This window comes from Rhinatrema bivittatum, unplaced genomic scaffold (assembly GCF_901001135.1).
Source record: "Rhinatrema bivittatum unplaced genomic scaffold, aRhiBiv1.1, whole genome shotgun sequence".
Classification (NCBI taxonomy): domain Eukaryota; kingdom Metazoa; phylum Chordata; class Amphibia; order Gymnophiona; family Rhinatrematidae; genus Rhinatrema; species Rhinatrema bivittatum.
In genome coordinates this window covers 105,308-129,129 of record NW_021820884.1, presented here as the reverse complement: position 1 = coordinate 129,129, position 23,822 = coordinate 105,308, and the positions used below count along the sequence as shown (strand labels likewise).

The window sequence follows — 23,822 nt, the reverse complement described above, 5'->3', positions numbered from 1 at the left end:
AAAAAACAAAACAAACAAACCCTTATTCCTTAATTGCTCCCTTTCAAAACCCAAGCCGCTACACAGAAGTGAGCCACCTGATCTGGAAATACGGTGCCTTGACGAAGAAATTTCGGCAGATGAGCTAGTTGCAATGGACTGTCCACTTCTAGGTTGATCAAGTCAGCAAATCAAAGGTGCCTCGGCCACTCCAGCGCACCTACAAGAATCATGTCGCCTGGATGGACCTCTATGCATCGCAAGAGTTTGCCCACTAGAAGTCACGCAGAAACACATACAGAAGGACATCCTTCGGCCAAGGCATCTACCCCTTCTGCTCCTCGTTCCCTTCGACTGAAGATCTGCTGGGCCTTGGCACTGCAGAAAGTTACCATCAGATCCATGTGCGGCCTGCCCCATCTGCAACTGATGAGGCACATCGCTTCCTCTGACAGCTCCCACTCTCCAGGGTCCAGTTGTTGTCGGCTCAGAAAATCTGCTTGCACATTGTCCGTGCCCGCTATGTGAGAGGCCGTTAACAGCATTAGATGCTGCTCTGCCTAGCAAATTAGTTCCTGGGCTTCCGGAGCCATCGCTTGACTTTTGGTGCCACCCTGGCGGTTGATGTAAGCCACCATCATCGTACTGTCTGACAAGACTCTCACCGGCTTCCCCCTCAACAGGAGCAGAAACGCCTGTAGTGCCAAATGCAGCACGAGGCCTCCTTCATCGACCATTGCCCCTGTACAGACTGGCATCGATAGTAGTGATCGTCCACACCGGGACTTCCAGATCCATACCTTGTTCTCAACTTGTCTGGAACTAGCCACCATGAAAGGATGGACCTGGAAAACTCCGTAAGAGGAAGCGGCAGTGAAACTGCTCCAACAAAGGGTCCCAGCAGGATAGTAAAGCAGACTGTAGAGGTCTTATATGAGCAAATGCCCACGGGACCAATTCCAAAGTGGAAGCCATAAACCCGAGAACCTGCAAGTAATCCCAAACCTTGGGTACCTGCTTCTCCAACAATCTGAGGACCTGAGCTTGTAATTTGAAAATCTGTTCCTTGAGAGAAAAACCTTGCCCACCTTGCTATTGAAGTGTGCCCCCAGAAATTCCAAAACCTGGGAAGAGGAAAGATGACTCTTGGACAGACTGACTATACATCCAATGATCTTAGGCAGTGGATGATTAAGTCCACTGCCTCTGCCCGAATCAGCCAGTCATCTAGATAGGGGTGTACCAGAACCCCGTCCCGCCGGAGAGCTGCAGCCACCACGACCATCACCTTAGTGAAGGTCCTGGGCACTGTCACCAGACTGAAGGGCAGGGCGCAAAATTGAAAATGTTCCCCCAGAACCATGAATCTCAGATATCTTTGATGATCAAGCCAAACTCATATTTGCAAGTACGCTTCAATCAAATCTAGAGAAGCCATGTACTCTCCCTTATGCACCTATGCAATTGCCAAACACAGGATTTCCTTTTGAAACCGAGGAACCTTTAGAGTCACAGTCACCCTATTGGGCGGAACGTGCCCTCTTTCTTGGGGACTATGAAGTAAATGGAATAGCGGCCTGTCCCCTGCTCCTATAGGGGAACCGGAACAGTGGCTTTCGGCTTGTGAAGACAACAAATGGTTTCCTGCACTGCTAATTTCTTTTCCTCGTAAGTACACAGGGAGACCATGAACAAGTCGGTGAGAGGGTGAGCAAATTCTAAAGCACAGCCTTGTTCTATCACACTTAAGACCCACTGGTCTGATGTGATCTTGGTTCTCTCCTCATAGAAAAGAGCCAACCGACCCCCTATCATTGGAACCGAGGAATGGACCATCTTCACCTCATTGAGTGGATTTGGCTCCAGTGCCACCTTGGGAGGAGCTTTCGCCCAGGAGGACTGCCTTTGGGCACCACCTGAAGCTCTGAGAGGCCAAAACCACCTATTCCCTCTGAAGCAAGAGCATGGAGGAAAAGACCCGTTTCCTTTCGGCATATCTTCAGGCAATTTGTGACTCTTATTCTCCCTGAGAAGCTTAATCATTTCCTCCAAGTCCTGACCAAGGTACAACGTCCCTTTGAAGGGCAACGCTCCCAATTGTAACATGGATGAAATATCCACTGACCAGTTCCTCAACCAGAGGAGTCTACAGACTGATACTGCTGACATCATGGTCCTAGATGAAGTCCTGATGAGGTCATATAATGCATTAGCTCCATAGGCCACCACAGCCTCGCCTGCTTCATCTCAGAGTCCAACAAGAATTTGTCTGCTTGCAGTTGCTGTACCCAGTGCAGACCCACTCTTAGCATAAAACTGCTGCACACTGCAGCTCGTATACAGAGAGCCAAAACCTCAAATATCTTCTTGAGGTGAACCTCCAACTTGCTATCTTGAAGATCTTTCAGCGCTGCAGACCCAGCCAACGGAAGGGTTGTCTTCTCCTGAGGCGTCCACTTTTGGGACCCTCAGGAGCTCAAGCATATCCTCAGGCAAAGGATATAATTTGTCCATGGCTCTGCTAACCTTCAAGCCGATCTCAGGAGCATCCCACTTCCTTAAATACCAACTTTTTGACTGAAGGAAGGAAAGAACTTTGCTGGACCTCAAAAGGCCGTCTATAACTGGATCTATCTCCTCCTGATCTGATTCATCCTGCAGAATTTTTATACCCAATTCCTCCAGAACATAGGGTATCAAGGGACTCAACTCTTCCCTATGGAAGGATTATCCCCTTCCAAGGCCAGGGCTTTGTCACAGTTGTCATCCAGATCTACATCCTTCAGATTCTGTGTTGGCAGATGGTCACTCAAAACTCAGAGGAGCTATCCACAGTGGCCAGCAGAACCAGGACCCTGGAACCCGAACTCTCGTGGCCACCGAAGCCCGAGCAGACCTACCCCTTTTTTGAAGGGGCAGGGTGCCCCGGGCACCTCCTGCGCAGCCCTCGCCGCCTGCAGTCTTCCTGGCTGAGTAACCCCCATGTAAGAGCAAAACAAAGTTGGCAGAAAAATCAGAAGAACCATCCAACTCCCCCGGCTGGTCTTCCTCACCGTTATGATCTCCACAGGAGGCCCTAGCACAGAGGACAAAGGAGGAGGAAAATCCCCCTCCCTCTTGCGGCCCATGAAGTAGCTGCAAAGGAGTACAAAATGGCCACCGTTCTCACGCTTAGTGGGAATGGGTCGTCCATCGGCTGCCACGCACGAGAGCACCTTCCAGGTTCGCGGCGGCCGCCCGAAGTCACTCTGGAAAGACACTGTGTGTCTCTACAGTCACAGCCATTCGACCCGTGCGGCATCGCAGCAGTGCAAAGGAACAGGAGAAGATGGAGCTGCCTGCACTGCAGAGAGAAAAGGGCGCGATACCGAGGAACAGGTGCAACTATGCATCGACTACAGCGGCTCACTGCCTGACCAACTTAAAGGACTTGTTTTAAATCAGGTTCAGCAGCACAATAAAGAAAAAAATTACCACTTCCCTTAACAGAAAAATGGCCTCAGTCTCAGCCGGTCCCCTCCAGGGCTAGGGAACTGGACCACCAGCTGTCTGCCCTCACTGGTGAAGAAGAGCTGAGCAAAAAAGGGTTCCCAAGCCCCTGCTTGTTTGCCTCAAAACCAGGGGGGGGGGGGGGGGGACCCACCAGGACCTGGCAACCTCCAAGAATCCTATTTTTTAAATTTTTCCTCAGTCTCAGACCTCAAACTGCAGGCTTTGCACCTCCATCTGCTGGAGACAGAGAAATACTGAGGGACTGCAGGTGGCACTTCATCTTAAGTCTCAGTAAAACGTTCTCTGTCTCCACCTGCTGGAGGGAGATAAAACCCAGGAGACTGGACTGCTCTGGGCATGTACAGGGAAAGTGCTGTTATGAACAAGCAGTTCTGCGCTTTCTGGGAAATCCTATGGCTAAGGAAAGGTTCCTTCTAACAGGGGGCGACGCTGGATAAGAACCTGGGGAGAGCTGCCTACTTCTGCCCCTGTAAACATTCAGCAGACAAAGAATTATAGAAAAAATCAAAGTGGGAAAGGGGAGGAGAGCCTGCACTGTGGGACAGCGTCAGCAAGGCTCAGGCCTTCACCAGCACATCTCACCTGTAATGGGTCCATCATCCTCATCAAATTCAATTTTCACCCCCTTGCCGTTGGCTGTGCTGACTCCGCAACCACCACCCCCCGCATAAAGATATGGGCACCACACCATACACATAAGCCAGCATGATGGGCACACCGATCCCTGGAGAAACAGAAAAAGCAAAGTCAGGCAATAGGAAAAGCAAACACACCAGGACGCCCTTTGCTAAAATCATTCAGCACGTCACCCAGGTATCTTCAGCAGAGATAACTATGTAATCGCATCCGGAGAACTCCAAGCGCAGAGACGCAGCACCCAGGAATCCCCAGAATACAGCTATGACTTCCAGCACTGCACCCGGAGGCCCCAGCAAACAGAACTAACAAAGGGGTCAGCACACCCAGGGTCCTCCAGCAGAGACGCCCTAAACAGCAGTATAATTGCAACAGGACTCCAAGAAAGCATTGGGGTAACCCACACGGAGCAGAAGCTACAAAAGCAATGACACAACATGAAGTTTCTGGTGACCTGCATAGAGGGACCATGGTTAAACCAAACTTCAATGAGCAGGAAGCAGCTAGAATTACTTTACACAACTAACGTTGGTGGCTGTGGGGATTATTACAAAAAACTTAGTAACAAGAACAAGAAGGGGACTGGGTATTGGCTCAAGTTGTAAGCGGAAAAGCTGCAAATGGTTGGTGTGAAATGGCCCTGCCAGCAGGGCCAGTGCTGGAGGCCATGATGCAATGGATATAGGAAAATTGGTTCTTACCTGCTAATTTTCATTCCTGGAATACCACAGATCAGTCCAGACAAGAGGGCTTATGCATCCCTACCAGCAGATGGAGGCAGAAAACAAATCCTTGAGGCACTGCTACATAACTGAGAGAGCTACCTGCAGTCCCTCAGTAATGACCTGTACCCAAGCCAAGATACTCAGACTACAAACCCCATAATGAGCAGGAGGAAAACATATCCTTGCAATGAAAAAACCTTTCCAATCTTAATAACTGGAAGAAACAATGAAACCTGAATAATTCTTCAACATATTTACAATAATAGTACGAGCGGCCTCTCCCCCACAACCAGGACAGGACTCCAGACTGGATCGGTGGTATTCCAGGAACAAACATTAGCAGGTAAGAACCAGTTTTCCTTTCCTGTTCATACCCAGATCAGTCCCGACTCCTGGGATGTACCAAAGCTTCCCTAAATAGGGTTGGACTGCAAGAGTCGCACTGGAAAAACACTCTCACCAAAGCCCATGGCCTCCGGAGCCTGGACATCCAAGCAATGATGCCTGGCGAAAGTGTGCAATGACTTCCAAGTGGCCACCCAACAAATGCCCCTCGGCCCAAGAAGGCGCCTGCAACCAAGTAGAGCGAACCCTTAACCCTTCTGGAACAGGGCACTGCCCCTTTTTTTACACCACTCCCTAGCACAAAGGATCCGATACCCTGCAACAACACCTGCTTTACGTCCAAAAATCACAAATCCCTAGGTGCGGCTCTTACGCATCCAGAAGCTCCACAGATTGACTCAAGTGCTATGTCGACACCACCTTCAGAAGAAAGGAGGGTGCCCTACGTAACGAAATCCAGGAGTCTAAGATCTTCAAAAGCGATCGCTACATGACAAAGCCTGGAGCTCCAAAATCCTTCGGGCAAAACAGACACAGCCTTTAGGGGGAGATCCTCCACAGTTGGTCCTTTTGAGCCCTTAAGGAGCGCGAGTTTAGGCTCCTGGAAGGACATAACTTGTGCAGTAGAGGATGCAGATGCTTCCCCCCCCCCCCCCCCGGAGAAAATGCCCCACATCAGGATGTGCGGCTAGGGAAACTCCATGCACCTTACCTCAAAGGCAGCCTAAAGCTGCCACCTGCACTTTGATGGAGTTAGAGGCCAAGCCTTTCACCAACCCTCTCTGCAAGAAGGTTAAAATGTGTGCTTCGCTCTCTGATCTAAACACCAAGACTCAGACTCCCTAGATCCTCTCATAAGCCAAGGATGTGAAAGGCTTTCTAGCCTGCAGCAGAGTGGAGATGATATCCCTTGAATTTCCTCTCTCAAGCACTTCCTCTCAGAAGCCCAGCTGCCGCTGGATACAAAAATATGGGACTGAGAATTATAACGGCCCGTCCTCCACCAGATTGGCTAGATCTGTGAACAATGGCCACCGTGACCACTCTGGCACCATCAGAATCACCTCATCCGGATTATTTTCTGTCTGTCATAACACTTTGCCCGCCAGCGGCCGGGGGGACGGACGGATAACACACACAAAGAAAAACTCAGAGACCACAGAAGACATCGATCCCTTCGGCTTCATGATTCTACCTGTGACTGAAGAAGCAATAAAGTCCCTGTGGGGAACACCCCCCCATCTGCAGCAGATAAGACGCTGCCTCCTCCGACAGCTCCCACTCTCCAGGATCCAGCCATTGCCGGCTGAGAAAATCCGCCAGGTGTTGTCTACCCCAGCAACGTGGGATGCAGCTTGCAATGCCAAATGCTGCTCTGCCCAGTGATTTAGCCACTGCCCGATTCTCAGTGGCACCCTGTCGGTTGATATAGGCCACTGTTGTCGCACTGTCCGACAGGATCTGCATAACAGAGGCAGAAAGACAAGCAATGCGAACTGCACTGCCCTCGCCTGTAACCGATTAATAGACCACTGGCCTCAAGCCAAATGATCCTGGCACACTGCTCCCCATCTGGAGAGACTGGCATCGGTGGTAACTACCACCCTATTGGGAACCTCAAAGTACACCCCACGATGAACTGGTCCCGACCAAGCCACCATGAAAGACTGGATTTGGCATCCCCCATGAGAGGTAGAGGAAGATGAAACAACTCAGACAACGGATTCCATTGGGAAAGAGCAGCCCTCTGCAGAGGCCGCATATGTGCAAACGCCTCCAAAGTGGACGCCAGTTCTATGGCGGGGGATAGGCTGCCTGTGGCTAACCAGGCTAACATGCAATGACTGGTGAGAAACACCTTCCTAATCCTAGTATTGAATCATGCTTTCGGGAATTCCAACATTTGTGAAAGGATGAAGTGACTGATAAATTCACCATCCAACCTGCACAGAACCTGAGATACTGCCTTCACCTGAATGAGCCACTTGTCCAGATATGGATGAACTAGCACACCCTCCTTCCCGAGAGCCACCACCACTACAACTTGATGAAAGTATGCGGCGCTTTCGCCAATCCAATGGAAGGACACAAAATTCAAAATGCTTCGAGGTTCATGAACCTCAGAAACCTGGACGGATCACTATGTGCAAGTGTCAAATCTAAGGAAGCCAGAAACTTCCCTTTTCACAACTGATCATAGCATCTCCATTCGAAAACGAGGAGCATCGAGAGCCCCATTTACCTTTTTTAAATCTAAAATCGATAGAAGGATCCTTCCTTTTTCAATACCATGAAATAAATGGAATACCTTCCTATTCTTTGCTCCCTTATGGGAACAGTGGTCCCCAGCCTCTGCAAATGGTTGACAGTCTCCTGGATCACCCGCCTTTTGGTCAAAGGAGCACAAGGGGAGACCATGAACAAGTCTTTCAGTGGACGAGTAAATTCTAAAGTGTAAGAGTCTCTTATCACAAGATTCACTGGTCCATCATGATCCTGGGCCACGACAGCCACCATAAGAAGCTCCGAGTAATGGAAAGGGCCAATGAAGCTCCTCTGACAACGGATCCCTACAGGACAGAAGCACTCTCTGGAGCAGACAGAGTCGAAGCAATCGAACAGAGGACCTGGAGATAATCCTGCGCCTTGGGTACCTGAATACACAACAGATGGGTTACCTGAGACTGCAACATCAGAATCCTTTTCGAGGTGAGAAACGCTTTGCCTAAGCAGCTGTCGAATCTTGCCCCCAAATACTCCAAAGACTGACTCGGGACGAGATGAATCTTTGCCAAGTTCACAATCCAACCCAGAGACCGCAACATCTCCAGTACCCGATCAGCCACACTCCACGTCAGACTTCACCCAAATAAATCAGTTGTCCAGGTAAGGGTGAACCAGAACCCCTTCCCTTCGCAACGTGGCTGCTACCGCAACCACCTCCTTTATGGAGGTCCGTGGAGGGGTAGTTAGCCCGAAAGGGGAGGGCTCGAAACTGAAAATTCTGGCCCAGCACCAAGAACTGAAGAAATTTATGATGCTCCATGTGAATGGGGATGTGAAGATAGGCCTCCGTTAAATCGAGAGGCCAGAAATTTTCCTTGGCGCACAGCTGCTATCACAGTCCTCACTGTTTCCATACGAAAACACAGGATCCGCAGTGCTACATTGACTTTCTGCGGGTCCAGAACAGGGCGAAATGTTCCTTCCTTCTTGGGAATGAAGTAAACTGAACATCTTCCTCACCCTTGCTCCGCTTTTGGGATCGGCACAATTGCTCCTAAGCTCTGCAGACGACAGGGTCTCACGAACCACCTCTCGACTGCCTAAGGACGAGCAGTGAGACTCCATGAAGGCTTCCCTGACGGGGCGAGAAAATTCTAGAGTCCACTCTCCGTAAAACTGAGTCAGCCGTCCTATGACCCACTCCGAGAGAGTGGACCTCTCTGGCTTCGCTGTGAGGTCTTACTACTGTCTGGACTGATCTGGGTATGTACAGGGAAGGTGGTTTTCTTGATGACTGCTGACACTGAGGCATCTACCTTGGGCAAAGTCAAGAGTTGTAAGACATCCTCATTTAAGGGATATAATCTAGACATTGCCCTTGCCACCTTTAGCCCAGCTTCTGGAGCATTCCATTCCCGGTCTACTAATTTCGTCACTTTCTTAGGCAAAGGGAAAGCCGTAGAAGGACTGCAAAGAACATCCAGAACCGGATCCACTCCTCATATAGCACCTTCACTCCCAGCTCCTTCAGGATATGAGGAATAAGTGGCTTCAACTCTTCCTTAAGGAAAAAAAAAAAAAAGAAGGACCACTCTCGTATCATCTCCCTCTGCGATAGGGAACTCCTCAGACTTGTCCCAGTTCCTTCCTGTTGGCAGATCATCCCTCCTGCCCCGCGGCAGAGTCCGAACACCACGTAAACTATTGCTGTTGCAGGCCCTGCAGCTTTTGGCGTGCTCCGAGGGAGGGGAAAACACACAGCACAGTCTGGCTCCCGCCACAGCACCACAATCAAAACACGGTGGTCCGAGTGGCTGGGAAAAATTACCCAAATGGCAGCCTTGCACAGAAAAACCTCCTATCCTCCGACCCAGCAGCCTGAGACTAAACACCCGGACGTGGCTGCACTGGAGCACCTGCTAACCTTCTAGACTGCCTTTTTTTTTTTTTCTTTTTTTAAACATTGCAGGCAGTCTAGCAACCCAGCCAAGAAACATATAAGAAAAAATACTTTTCTGCTGGTGGCTGAATCCTCGGGGAAAGAGACTGGTTTTCCTAACCCTGGATGATGTGGCCTGAGGGATGGCCCATGAAGGGACCTAGCACCTCAGGGAGCTCTTTCCTTCTTTCCCTAAACTAAGCTAATCTACTGTTCCTTTCCTTTAACGAGACATGCAGGCTTGCACCTCCACCACCTGCTGGAGACAGAGAAATACTGAGGGACTGCAGGTCTGCACCTCCACCACCTGCTGGAGACAGAGAAATACTGAGGGGCTGCAGGTCTGCACCTCCACCACCTGCTGGAGACAGAGAAATACTGAGGGGCTGCAGGTCTGCACCTCCACCACCTGCTGGAGACAGAGAAATACTGAGGGACTGCAGGTCTGCACCTCCACCACCTGCTGGAGACAGAGAAATACTGAGGGGCTGCAGGGTCCTGCACCTCCACCATCCCTGCTAGGAGACAGAGAAATACTGAGGGGCTGCAGGTCTGCACCTCCACCACCTGCTGGAGACAGAGAAATACTGAGGGGCTGCAGGTCTGCACCTCCACCGTCTGCTGGAGACAGAGAAATACTGAGGGGCTGCAGGTCTGCACCTCCACCGTCTGCTGGAGACAGAGAAATACTGAGGGACTGCAGGTCTGCACCTCCACCGTCTGCTGGAGACAGAGAAATACTGAGGAGCTGCAGGTCTGCACCTCCACCACCTGCTGGAGACAGAGAAATACTGAGGGGCTGCAGGTCTGCACCTCCACCATCTGCTGCAGACAGAGAAATACTGAGGGGCTGCAGGTCTGCACCTCCACCACCTGCTGGAGACAGAGAAATACTGAGGGACTGCCAATGGCACTCTCTGTTATGTAGCAGTGCCTCAAGGTTTTATTTCTCTGCCTCCATCTGCTGGAAGGGATGCATAGCCCACTCGAGTGGACTGATCTGGGGTATAAACAGGAACAGCAATTGAAGCAGTGCAGAATTTCCACTATAAGCTCCAGGAAGTAAGACTTAACCTAAATCTCTATCCCAGAAAAGGAGGGGTGTTATAAACACTCAAATACCAGAAAGATATACATGCAACAGCAGATTCAAGCCCTTACTATCGAGAAGAAAATACAGATATGAAGCAGGACAAGAGCAGACTTAGGTATAATGGAAAGGGTCTGCCTTCCAGTGAAATTCCAAAAGATAGAGGAGAGACGCTTCATGTGCAAGTGAGGGTAGGGCTTGCACTCTTACCTATACGCTCACGGCGGCAATGACTGGAGAAGCAATGACAGACAGCTGACAGCACCGGTAATGGCCAGGTTCCTCTTGTGCTTGGAAGTTTGCTTTCCATCATATCTACTGTGGATCTAAGGACAGAAAAGAAGGCGCTGCATGGAATAGCAAGAACGCAGCCACACCCTCAAAGGCCCACATGTCCATGGGTACCTACCTTTCTGCCAACATAAACAGGGATGCCAATCACCATGGCAGGAACTAGGCAATGCCAGCAATGAGGGAAATGCCCACAGGAGCACCAATTAATGTGCCCAGTTGCCAGAGAATCTTTTTTCTTCCGACTCCATGGTTTCTTCCCCCCAGAAGGTGCAACCTGAGGGACTGTGGAAAGAGTAAAGCATGGGAGTTTGTTTTTAAGAAAGGAGCCGGAGAGGCAGCAGCACCCAGGGCTCTCCTGCCCGCTCACCTGAGTAATGCCAGGTCTGAAATCTCTTTCATGCACAGCCAGCAGAACTCACAGCCACAAACCGCACAAGTCATGTGATTTGCAGCTCCCGTCATTCATCTTGATGATGTAAGCACTGCAGCGGGGGCAGGGCTTGATGTCATCTGCTGGAAAGGGGGAGGAGACCATGCTTGTGAAACTCTGCTGCTAGGGAAGGATTAAAGAGGGCCAGCAACAGCCAGAGATACTTGCAGAGAGGAACAGGATCACAGATAGCCATGACATATCCCTAGGGAAAGAGCAGTTTGCATTTCCATTTCTTTTTCTTCTTTAAAGGGAGGTGACCTGCTTTGATTTTTTGTTAACATTGCAAACCACATAATCAGGCAACTATAGTGCTAACCGAGGACAGTGCTGCCTGAACAGCACGATGTGCACTGGCCTGCCCTGATTTCCTATAAGAACAAAACAGGGATTCTACCTGTACGGGGCATATCAGAAGTGTGAGCCGGGACTCACTGGGGCTCCGTTATGCATTTATTATGGAACACTTTTAGCCCTCTGGTGCCAGCAGATAAATTGAAATAAAGATACAACTGTAAAAGAAATGCAACCCAAATTCCCCTGATTATTGGGGACCAAAACACACACAAAACCAAAACAATTATATATGTAATGAGCATTCAATAATCTAAAGCCTGCTGGGCGAAGATTTAACCTCCTCCCTAAAGGAAAGATAGTGAATGAGTTACGATGATCTACAAGACCTGTTTCCCTGCAGGAAATCAGGGGAAAAAAGAGGATTCACCTACAACTTGTCAACTTTTGCTTTTATTTCTACCACTAAAACTGAAATAGGTTTGGGGTTTCTACAAGTAAAAATAATACAATAAAAACTAACACAAGTTAAGTCAGTGTCATTTTAACCGCTATCACATTTTTTTTTAAGTTTTCCAGCCTCTCTGATTCTGACAGATAGGAACTGAAACCATCTCCAATGCCGGAGCAGGTTAGGTCATCGCAGAGCATTCTGAAAGCTGCCCCTGGCATTGTGAGTAATCCTAGCCAGGAAAAGGGCCTCGTTTACTACATCTGTGGACTCCAAGAGGCCTAGGCTGTAAACAATTCATCCATCCCCTCTCACTTGAGAGACAAGGCCTCCCTGTGCCATTCCTTCCGGTGCTGGGAGCATTTAGTAAGTCTCACAGTCTTACTGAGGTCCAGTTTAAAAAATCTCTGCGAGGGCAGAGTTAACCAGATAAATCTACTTGGGTAAGTTATTCAGCTATTTGCAGTATTTATCTGAATATGGTTCAATTAGGTTCTTACCTAACTGGCTTTCCTTGAGCCCTGCCAGACCAGTCTGCAGAAATGGGATTATGCCCTCCAGCCAGCAGATGGAGACAGAGAAAAAACCTCTCCATACAAGGGTCCAGTGTTGCCTCAGCTCTTCAGTATCTTATGCCAAAGCTAAAAACTCAAGGCACTCCGTTTTGGTTTCCAGATCATCATCATTGCAATCCTAAGCCTGATACCATCACCCAGCATTCACTCCCTGGTTGCAAGAATTCCTACTCCACACTCATGATTTGGATTGCTGCCTTCTGCATGGACAACATACTCACCGTCTGCTTTCTGAGGATAAGGATCACCTGAAACTCTAAGCATATTAAAGACTAAAAAAACTTTCACTAATTTCTGTGTAGGTCAGCATATATACATTTACTTATTAAAATTTCTATACCGGTATTTGGTGGGGACAGTCATATCAGTTTACATAATTACATTTATACCAAAAATCAAGATTACAAATAATATAACGACAATGCTAAAAGTTAAAAGCTTCATTACAATTTTTTCATAAAAATGAGACTTGTAGACAACATTCAACATTGTGACTAACTCAGCTTTCATTTCACCTCAGCCTTTAGTTCTTTTTTTTTTGTGTCTTTGCTTCACAATTACTGACACTATCATTGAAAAGCTGCTGGAAAATGCTAATCTATTTGGTTCTGCATACATACTCACCGGTTTGTTTAACCATTGCTCTCTTTCCTGGGGAGGGGCTATAGCCTGGCTTTCCTCCAGTCCTGACAGAACAATTTAGCAGGTAAGAACCTAATTGAACCTTCCTCATCACCCTGCCAGTGCAGGAAGTACCTAAGCCCCATCTGTCCTGAGCGGGAGGAGAAGCTGCAAACCTTCTGTAAGTGCCCAGGCCTGCGTCACATGCACTTTGAGGGCCCCTGCGTCTGAAACCCTGAACGCTTTGCCACTTCTCGATATCGCCTGTGCACATTGCTGTTCTTAGCTCCCGTTTCTGTCCCTCGGTCTTTCCATTTTCCTATTCTTGAAATTTCCTAAGGCCACCATGGAGCGATTTGCACAGCAGCCTCCCAGATGAGGAGCGATAGCAAATCCCTTCCTATCAGCTTTGCCTCAGCAGAAGAAAGCAATCTTGAGGAAAAGTGAAGTAACTTGTTCCTAAGTTCCTGCTCTTTGTGATACTTGTATCTTATGCCTCCCTCCCAATCTTGTTTGCTGGAAGAATACCATCGAGAGACCCCTCGTGGCTTTGGTATGTGGAGCACCATTACCGGTTATTCACTACAGTCTGCTTCTCTTTCCCAAGACTTAATGCATCTTCTAGGGAAGAATTATCTGACTAAGGTGAGAAAGGCAGCCTTGCATGCACCTCCTGAACTAAGTCCAGCAATATACAGGCTCCTGGCTGCTCCGTCCTCCCAAGGCTGGATGACAGTATGATCTTCCCAGGACATTCGAACCCCCCGGTTCCTAACAACCTGCTCATCTAAGAACTTAGAGACTGAACCAAAATCCCCTACGGACGCACATTACCTGACCCTTCGGGTCTCCAGGATGTTGGCCATTGAGTTGCTGGTCGGTTGTGCAGGGGACCTCCATCATGGTCCGAATCTGACTGAATTAGCAAGATATATGTGAGAGCTACTCATTCTCAGTTTGCTCCCAGCCACTAAGGGTTACTTCCAAGGCTTCCTGCTTTCAGCTGATACCTGGCCGCCTTGGTTCTCCACTAGGATTTCCAGCCAAGCTTCTGCTACTTCTCACCATATTTTCCTTTCAACCTATATGATTTATGCCAAGGGTGCAACTGAGGATTTCTCTGTACAGTTAACATTGGAGAGCACAGAGCTTCACCTCGGCACTCATCTAATGTCTGCTTAAAGGAGGAACCAGCTTTTCCTCCAGGTAAAGGGCAGCTTTACCCCTCAGGTATCTGCAATCCCAGTTAACCCTGGTTGCTGTCCTTAAGGGCTCTGGGAGAAGTTCTAGGACAGGGAATTCCCCCCAGAGGAGGCTCCCTGAGTTTCTGTATCTGGGACCCTATGACAAAAGGTGACTAATACCTGCCAAATCCTATGACACCTCTTACTTCCACGGAAGAGAAAAAACAAGATCGATGTGATAGGAGCAGCTTCCAATAACCTTCTTTACATTGGAAGATACCGTGCAAAGGTCCACGGGAGAGCAAACATTCCGCACAGGGTCACGAGGAGCGGCAGTCTGAGGCTTTACATTGGAAGATACCGTGCAAAGGTCCACGGGAGAGCAAACATTCCGCACAGGGTCACGAGGAGCGGCAGTCTGAGGCTTTACATTGGAAGATACCGTGCAAAGGTCCACGGGAGAGCAAACATTCTGCACAAGGTCACGAGGAGCGGCAGTCTGAGGCTTTACATTGGAAGATACCGTGCAAAGGTCCACGGGAGAGCAAACATTCCGCACAGGGTCACGAGGAGCGGCGGTCTGAGGCTTTACATTGGAAGATACCGTGCAAAGGTCCACGGGAGAGCAAACATTCCGCACAGGGTCACGAGGAGCGGCAGTCTGAGGCTTTACATTGGAAGATACCGTGCAAAGGTCCACGGAGAGCAAACATTCCGCACAGGGTCACGAGGAGCGGCGGTCTGAGGCTTTACATTGGAAGATACCGTGCAAAGGTCCACGGGAGAGCAAACATTCCGCACAGGGTCACGAGGAGCGGCGGTCTGAGGCTTTACATTGGAAGATACCGTGCAAGGTCCACGGGAGAGCAAACATTCTCGCACAGGGTCACGAGGAGCGGCGGTCTGAAGGCTTTACATTGGAAAATACCGTGCAAAGGTCCACGGGAGAGCAAACATTCCGCACAAGGTCACGAGGAGCGGCAGTCTGAGGCTTTACATTGGAAGATACCGTGCAAGGTCCACAGGAGAGCAAACATTCTGCACAGGGTCACGAGGAGCGGCTGGTCTGAGGCTTTACATTGGAAGATACCGTGCAAAGGTCCACGGGAGAGCAAAACATTCTGCACAGGGTCACGAGGAGCGGCGGTCTGAGGCTTTACATTGGAAGATACCGTGCAAAGGTCCACGGGAGAGCAAACATTCTGCACAGGGTCACGAGGAGCGGCAGTCTGAGGCTTTACAATTGGAAGATACCGTGCAAAGGTCCACGGGAGAGCAACATTCTGCACAGGGTCACGATGGAGCGGCAGTCTGAGGCTTTACATTGGAAGATACCGTGCAAAGGTCCACGGGAGAGCAAACATTCTGCACAGGGTCACGAGGAGCGGCAGTCTGAGGCTTTACATTGGAAGATACCGTGCAAAGGTCCACGGGAGAGCAAACATTCCGCACAGGGTCACGAGGAGCGGCGGTCTGAGGCTTTACATTGGAAGATACCGTGCAAAGGTCCACGGGAGAGCAAACATTCTGGACAGGGTCACGAGGAGCGGTAGTCTGAGGCTTTACATTGGAAGATACCGTGCAAAGGTCCACGGGAGAGCAAGCATTCTGCACAGGGTTCACGAGGAGCGGCGGTCTGAGGCTTTACATTGGAAGATACCGTGCAAAGGTCCACGGGAGAGCAAACATTCTGCACAGGGTCACGAGGAGCGGCAGTCTGAGGCTTTACATTGGAAGATACCGTGCAAAGGTCCACGGGAGAGCAAACATTCTGGACAGGGTCACGAGGAGCGGTAGTCTGAGGCTTTACATTGGAAGATACCGTGCAAAGGTCCACGGGAGAGCAAGCATTCTGCACAGGGTCACGAGGAGCGGCGGTCTGAGGCTTTACATTGGAAGATACCGTGCAAAGGTCCACGGGAGAGCAAACATTCTGCACAGGGTCACGAGGAGCGGCAGTCTGAGGCTTTACATTGGAAGATACCGTGCAAAGGTCCACGGGAGAGCAAAACATTCCGCACAGGGTCACGAGGAGCGGCAGTCTGAGGCTTTACATTGGAAGATACCGTGCAAAGGTCCACGGGAGAGCAAACATTCCGCACAGGGTCACGAGAGCGGCGGTCTGGAGGCTTTACATTGGAAGATACCGTGCAAAGGTCCACGGGAGAGCAAACATTCCGCACAGGGTCACGAGGGAGCAGCAGTCTGAGGCTTTGCTGGTTCACTACTCCCCCTGTGATGGAGCCTTGAATCTGTACCGACCAGGATAGACAGAGGGAAACCCTCCTGCACTTATTCCCCTTGGAAAGTGGTCTGAGACCTTCCCTTTCTGTCGGTCACTACCTGTGGGAAAGGTCACCCTAGCCTTCTCCGAGGGATGTTAGGCCCAACACAGGAGGCATTAAGACAAAGCCCACCCTACCTGGGCGTCTGGGGAGGGGGAAAAAAAGAAAGAAAGTGGAGATTCCCTGTCGACCTGGGAATCCTTGACCCTTTGCTTTCCTGGTCAGTTTTTGGTCTTCGTAGCTGAAGGTAACTCCCACTTAACAGACTAAAGTTTCCCACCCCAGGGAACCGACTGCTGGCTGGTTAAAGAGCTGAAGCAAGGGGCATCATACGATTTTCTTACAGCAGCAGCAGAGGGACAGACAGCCGGCTCCTCAGCTGGGAGAGGAGCTGGGATTTCACCTGCTGCGGCGCCAGAGCTGTGCAGACCTCTCCGTGCCTCTAGGCCAGTGCGTAGCCCTCTCTTGGGCTTCTCCAATAGATTACGGGAGGAAAAGAAATAATGAGGTAGAGAATGTGGCTTGAATGCCTTAATATATGTCACCACTTATTTATTAATTACCCGCCCTTCCTATGTTCAGGGCAGGGCACAATCACACACACGACAATAAAGTGTGTGTGATTGATATGCCACAACTAACTCTTCGAAACCTGCATTAAGATATTTGATCTTTGTTTTTACAATACATACTTTATTGCTTTATGTCAAACACCCCAATTACTCCATATTGTACCCCACTATAATCATAATTACCTTTCATTCCATATTGTATCTTCCCTATTACCACCACTGCATATTTGTATCATTACTGTTTATTCCCTTTTATCATCATCTTCTGTTTACCTCTTCCAAGTTACCACACACCATGTTCCATGTATTGCGTTAAGTTCCTTATAAACCGATATGATGTTCCTACGAATACCGGTATATAAAAGCTTTTAATAAATAAATAGTTTGTCTTTTTTTTTCCCCCCCAGACCACAGACTTTGCACCTCCAACTGCTAGAGACAGAGAAATACTGGCGGACTGCAGGTGGGCACCTCCTGGTATAGGGCAGGGTCAGTCAAAACTTCTGTCGCCATCTGCTGGAAGGGAAGCAAAACCCAGGCGTCTGGACTGATCCGAGTAGGTACAGGGAACTGCACCTTATGTGGCCTGTTTGCCCTGGAAGCCCAGTCTGCAGCTCCCACTGCTGAACACCACAAGGGAAAGAAAGCCACTGGGAATGCTCCATCAATGCTCGCCCCTTGGCGTTAGAACTCAGAGCCAATTGGAGTAGGTTCCCAGAGGAGGGGACATTCAAGTCAATTCCTCAGTACAACTCTCCTTCAGGAATGGCTACTTCTGAGCGCCTTGGAAGCAGAGAAACCAAAACTCCTGGTTTCCCTGGGAAGAGAAGATCAGCTGTTCCATGAGGGGCCACACCAGGGAATGTGACCTTAAGGAAAGCCCTAGAGCCACTCTGTCTAGGCCTGTTCCATTTAGTTTCAGCACCAGACCTTGCGTCTGCACATCTGCTGAGGAAGAGACAATGTAGAGCTGAGCCAGTACCGGACCTGTTATATGGAGAGTAAGCTCTGCACGGAGCTTTTATTTTTTTATTTCGGCCGGAAGGCATAATCCCATTTACGCAGACTGGTCTGGCAGAACAATGAGGAAACTGATAAAGTTATCCAGGAAACTTTTACCCACTCACTTGGGAGGGGGATCTGTATTGTAGATAAAGAAATGTAGTGAGGAGGAGGAGTGAATTGCAACATGCATGTAGAATACAACCTCCTTCCCATCCAAAGACCCCAACTCACACCCCCATCCACCTAACAAAATGCAAAACAATCCTCACCCCCAACAGTGTCCATGAGGAGAGGATCTTATCTCCTCTCCTCTAGCTCCACCGAATACCAGTACAGCTCACAGGTACTGGCACTTACAGTTCTGAACAGGAATTGGCTGCTTCCCTGTTAGCGAGTTCGAATCACCCTGGACTACAGTGAATAAATGCTATTTGCCAGTACTTGCGAGCTGTACCAGTACTTAGCATATAGCAGAGCAGGAGGTAGTAAGCGCATTCCTCCTCCCAATCTGCTTTTTACACACTTTTGAGGGGTGAATGTCTGGCCCACATTTTTTAGCTGGGGTCAAGCTTCGCTAGTACTCATTTTTTGTGGGCAGGAAGGAGTAGGAATCCCTCACACCCACTACAGTTATCTCAGGAGATGAGAAAAAAGTTCCAGCACTGCTTCTACTACATTTTTGTTTTTTTGGGACAGGAAGAGGAGACTGCTACATTTTTTTTTAAATCTTGGTTTGGGGTGATTGACAGATTAAGGCCTGTCTTGGGGGCCGATGCAATATCCCGAGCGCACTTTTTTTTTTTTTAAACATGTTTATTGAACATATATCGAGCAGTTGGACGTGGGTTAAATAGGCGCTAATCAATCCCCTAATGCAATAAGGGGCTTAGTGCCTATTTAATGCAAGTCTAATGCGGAGTGAATGAGATGCATGTGAATGAGCCTATTACTCATTCACGCTGCATGCAAAAAGATAAATGTGCGTCTCAGACGCACATTTATTGCTCAGATATTAACACCTGCCTGCAGCAGGTATTAATAGCTGAGCACATGGAAAAGGACTGAAAAGAATAAAAAAATATTTTTTTCTTTAAAAAGAAGTACAGAAAAGCAAGTCGGCACACCGCCGAGTTATGAAGACCGACGCCAGTAAACTCGGCATCGGTTTTCATAACCTGCCTGTCTGCCAGTGATGAAAATGGCCGCCGATAAACTGGGAGGCCGTTTTCATTACTGGCAGGCAGCCACGGCAGGTTGCACTAGGAAGGAGGTGCTATGGTCATGCAAGCGACCCCCTAATTTAAATATTGCATGGCACCATGTTGCACGTTAAGAGCAGGGCGCTGACTGGTCAGCAACCCGCTTTCTACATGCCCTTATTGCCTAAAGTCATCAGAATATTGGGCTTGCCTACTTTATCTGACTAGCTACATGGTTGGCACTGAATATCAGTCCTGACCAGATAAAGATTAATCAGACCACCAGCACTACCTCTTTTATCATCTGGCTACCTTTGGTACCTGGACAAAATTCAGCTAGGAAGGGGAAGAAATATTCACATCCAAAAGTTAGTAGTACAAACCCTTTGAAGATGGACTTAAGTGTTTTTACTTGAAGCTTTGATTGAGCATTGTTACCCTGTCATGCACAGGAGCACATACCTGAGCCAGAGTCCTGTCCATAACTGAGGGCCAGAAGTGTGTTTGGTCCGTACCCGTAGTGTCCTGTGCTCTTTGCTGCCGTGCCATGTCGCAGGTTGGTTGGGTGCCATAGCTGTTTGCAGTGGTAGCAGAACTCCGTTTGACAGCCTTCCCTCTCGCAGGTGAGCTTTGGGCAGCTTGCACAGCCGTAGGCAATCACTGCATATCTGTAGGAGAGAATCTGCAGTCAGCACTGGGCACCAAGTGATTCAGGCTTACCCCGTGACATCCAAGAGAGGTTAGGGGAAACGAACTACAGAGACTTAGTGTGTGGGACTTGTCAGCAAGGTGTCAAGTCTCCCAGACAGAGTGAGCAAAGGTATGCAGCTGTCAGGACCCAAATTCTCACCGATCACTTGCAGGAGCTGCCCTCACCCCAGCCCATTCTCCACCCGCACTCACCCGCAGTCCGGGGCCGGGCACCAGCGGCAGTCCGGGTCCGAGGCCAGGTACCTCCGCAGCATGAACTCCTCGTACTTGAGCATGAGCGGCGGGTCCTGCAGGATGAGGCGGATGTGCTGCGGGCTCAGCCGCTCGGCGCACTCGGGGCAGCTGATGTTCACGCGGCTCTCGGTGATCTCGATGCGCAGATACTGGCGGAGGCAGTCCAGGCAGGAGCGGTGCTGGCAGCTCAGGATCTCGGGCACCTTGTCCGGGGGCAGGCGCACCAGGCACAGCGGGCACTCCAGCAGCGAGGCCACAGCGGGGGAGGCGGGCGCCGGGCCCACCACGGCCGCTACCGGTACCGGCTCTGGAGGCGGGGCGCTGTCAGGCCTCTCGGCCTCCGCCCTGCGCCGGGCTCGGCCCCGGCCCGAGAAGACGCTGTGGAAGGAAATGCGTCTCCGCCGCCGACCACCCCCCAGAGCCCGCCGTCGCCGCCGGGCACCCAGCGTCCTTCTCGGAGCCCATGACCGTGGCGCGAGTGCAGGGGGCCTCGGCCTCCTCCCTCTGGACTCGCGGCACTTCCGGTTCCGTCCTCACCCCCGATATGAAGCACTGAGTCAGGTCTCAGAACCGGAAGTGGGGGCGGCTGGCAGCTCCCGGATTACGCGTGCGCGCCGCGCTCTCCGTCACAAACCCTTCCAGCCCATGGAGCATGCGCAGTGAGGCCCGAGGCTCCCTCACACGTCTACGTACCTTTGATCCGGGTGACGTAGCAGGTCTGTTTCCCAGAAGTGGGGGCGTTTCGGGGAGCTCTGACGTCACGGCAGGGCCCGCGGAACGAGGGCTTTCTGTAAGGTTACAAATCTGCTGAGTGCGCCATAGCTCTCCCTTGTCTCGGCACTAGAATGCGTTATTTCAGGAATGGCCAACTCCGCTCCCCCACAGCTACAGCCAGGTTCAGGGTTCAGCAATCCAGACCGAAGCCGCACAAAATCCAGATGCATGCAAATAAATGTAATGGCTATTCATTATGCAGACCCTGAAAACCAGAACCGTTGGTGGTTCTCACTGACCGGAGGTGAGCACCTGTATTAGTTAGGCTGTGCTAATACTTCACTTTCACTGTATTCCCCCCCCCAGCCGCTGAAGCGCACTGCTTCCATGGCACGGGGGAATGAAGAAAAGTGGATTTATATAGAGACAAAAACCCACAAGGGCTGAATTACACAGTCTGGGTAAACAAATAAACATGGGTGTTGCTTGCTTTTTAGGGCAGTTACTACCCCACATCAATTAAGCCTGATACTTCACTTGAAATACAGATGCTGCGCAGTTCACTGCTTCAGCTGGAGGGGGGGATGAAGGAAAGTGGTTTTATATTCAGACAACCAACAAGGACTCAATTGCACAGGCTAGGTAAACAAGCATGGGAGTAGCTTACTTATTGCAGCTATTACTACCCCTAACTAATTCAGCTAGATATTTCACTTAGATGCAGTTCCAACACTGCTCTCTACATTAATGATGGGGGGTATGGAAGGCAAATAGAACCAAAAGGTTACGAAGGCCCAAGAATAACAAACATGAGAAAAAAACAAGTGCGAAAGCTTGCTGGGCAGACTGGATGGGGCATTTGGTCTTCTTCTGCCATCATTTCTATGTTTCTGTGTTTTTAGGAAGAACTGGAAAAAGGAGGAAAGAGTAAGCTTCACGCAGAAGGGACAGGCTCTTCTGTGTCTAGAACTGTGTATAGCATATAGCTCTATACAGTAACAGAGTATAGATGGCACAGTTCCATCCAGCGTGCACGGGTAGCTGCTTAGGGTAGTAAATGCCACAGTACAGGTTACAGCCCATGCTTTCCCTTACGGACAGTAACGGACGCTCCGTGCAGGTTACGCCCCTGTTTCTGTTAAGAGCAGGTAAGTGAAAGCACAAGACAGAGTCACAAAATCTCAAAAAGCTTTCACATGATTTTTTGAAACAAAAAATTCAAATAACCAACAGGGGTAGAATAATATTTGACAAAAGGAGGAAAAAGACCTCAGCTCCTAATCTGCAAGTTCTCAGCATATAAAGGAGTAGATCAAGCACAGGTCTTCTAATTCAAGCTCATCAAGGAAATATTTTGTCCCATTTTTTTATGTATTTATATGTAAAAATGTATTTTTTGTCTTCCCTTAAAACTTAATAGAACTGTTTTTTGTAGCTAGCTGGCCCGATATGATGTAGCTTAAGATGAATTATCAGATAAAGATATACAGTAGCAAACAAGGCCTTATCTTGTTGTCACTGTGTAGCAACTCAGACTTGCAAACGCTTGCCTGTGTTCCAAAAGGTTGAAAAACCCTGGAACTATAATTGCCCGGCTGAATATCGCTAGTGCCGGATACCTCAGCTGCTGATGCTGACAGGCTGGTTCAAGACAAATTCTGCTTTGAGGTTTTCAATATTCAGTGTTTCGCCATATAAGCAAGTTCTATACATTTTATTGGGAAGACAAAAAATTAAAAATTCTCCACTTGTTGATTTGGACTATTGCAACAGTCTCTCTGTCACTCTCGCAGCAAGATCTACACTTGTAGGTTATACAAATTATGGCATCTAGAGGGGCCGATGCAATACAGTGGGCTGAGCTGAGGGCACTGTTAACCTGAAGTCAGACGTGGGTAGAATAAGTGCTAATCTATGCCATAATGCAATATTTATTTATTTATAATTTTTATATACCAAGTACAGGGGGGATAGGGGACCTTATTGCAATAAGGGGATTAGCGCATATTCAACGCGTGTCCAACACAGAGTGAATCCAATAGGGATCAGCTCATGCAAATGCATGTGAATGAGGCTATTAGGCATTCATTCCAGATGCAAAAAAAAAAGTGCATCTCGGACGCACATTTAACTGTCATCTATTACCGCGAAATGGAGCAGGCATTAATAGATCTGCACTTTAAAAAAAAGAAAGTGCAGAAAAAATGCTTTTCTGTACTGCCTCCTACTTAATATCCATGTGATATTTAGGATGAAAAATTAAAAAAAAAAAGGCTGACCCATCACGAAAACCGATGCCAGGTTTATCGGCGTCTGTTTTTGTGGCTGGCCGCCGGTCATGAAAACGGATTGAGTTTGCGTTAGCAAGGATGCGACCCTAGCGCCTCCTTGCTAACGCGATCCCCTAATTTTAATATTGCATGGCGCCCCCCCCCGGGGCGCATTAAGAGAGCAGGTGCTGACTGTTCAGTGCCCACTTTCTACGCATCTTTATTGCATCGGCCCCACAGTTACTGTGGATTGTTCAAGGAGGATTGAAGCTTCTTGTACGGACCTGTTTTTCAGGGTGTTGCAATTTTTAAGAATGCTTTGATACTCTGTAAGTACAATAAATCCTAGTTTAATCCAGGCTACTTCTCTTTCAGCTGCACCTTAATGGTTCCACACATCTTTCAGGAGCCTGGTAACAATTCCTTTAATACCCCCTGAAATCTCTGACCTTAGCCGCTAGGGCGAAGAGCACCTGTGAGCTAAGAATCCAGTTTATTTCAGACACAGACTGGACTGGTATCAATCTGCT

At 49.2% G+C, this 23,822-nt stretch overlaps 1 pseudogene; it reads right to left on the bottom strand.

Moving 5' to 3' along the window:
• Positions 1 to 23,822, bottom strand: part of LOC115082253 — a 31,300-nt pseudogene that overhangs the window by 6,124 nt on the left and 1,354 nt on the right.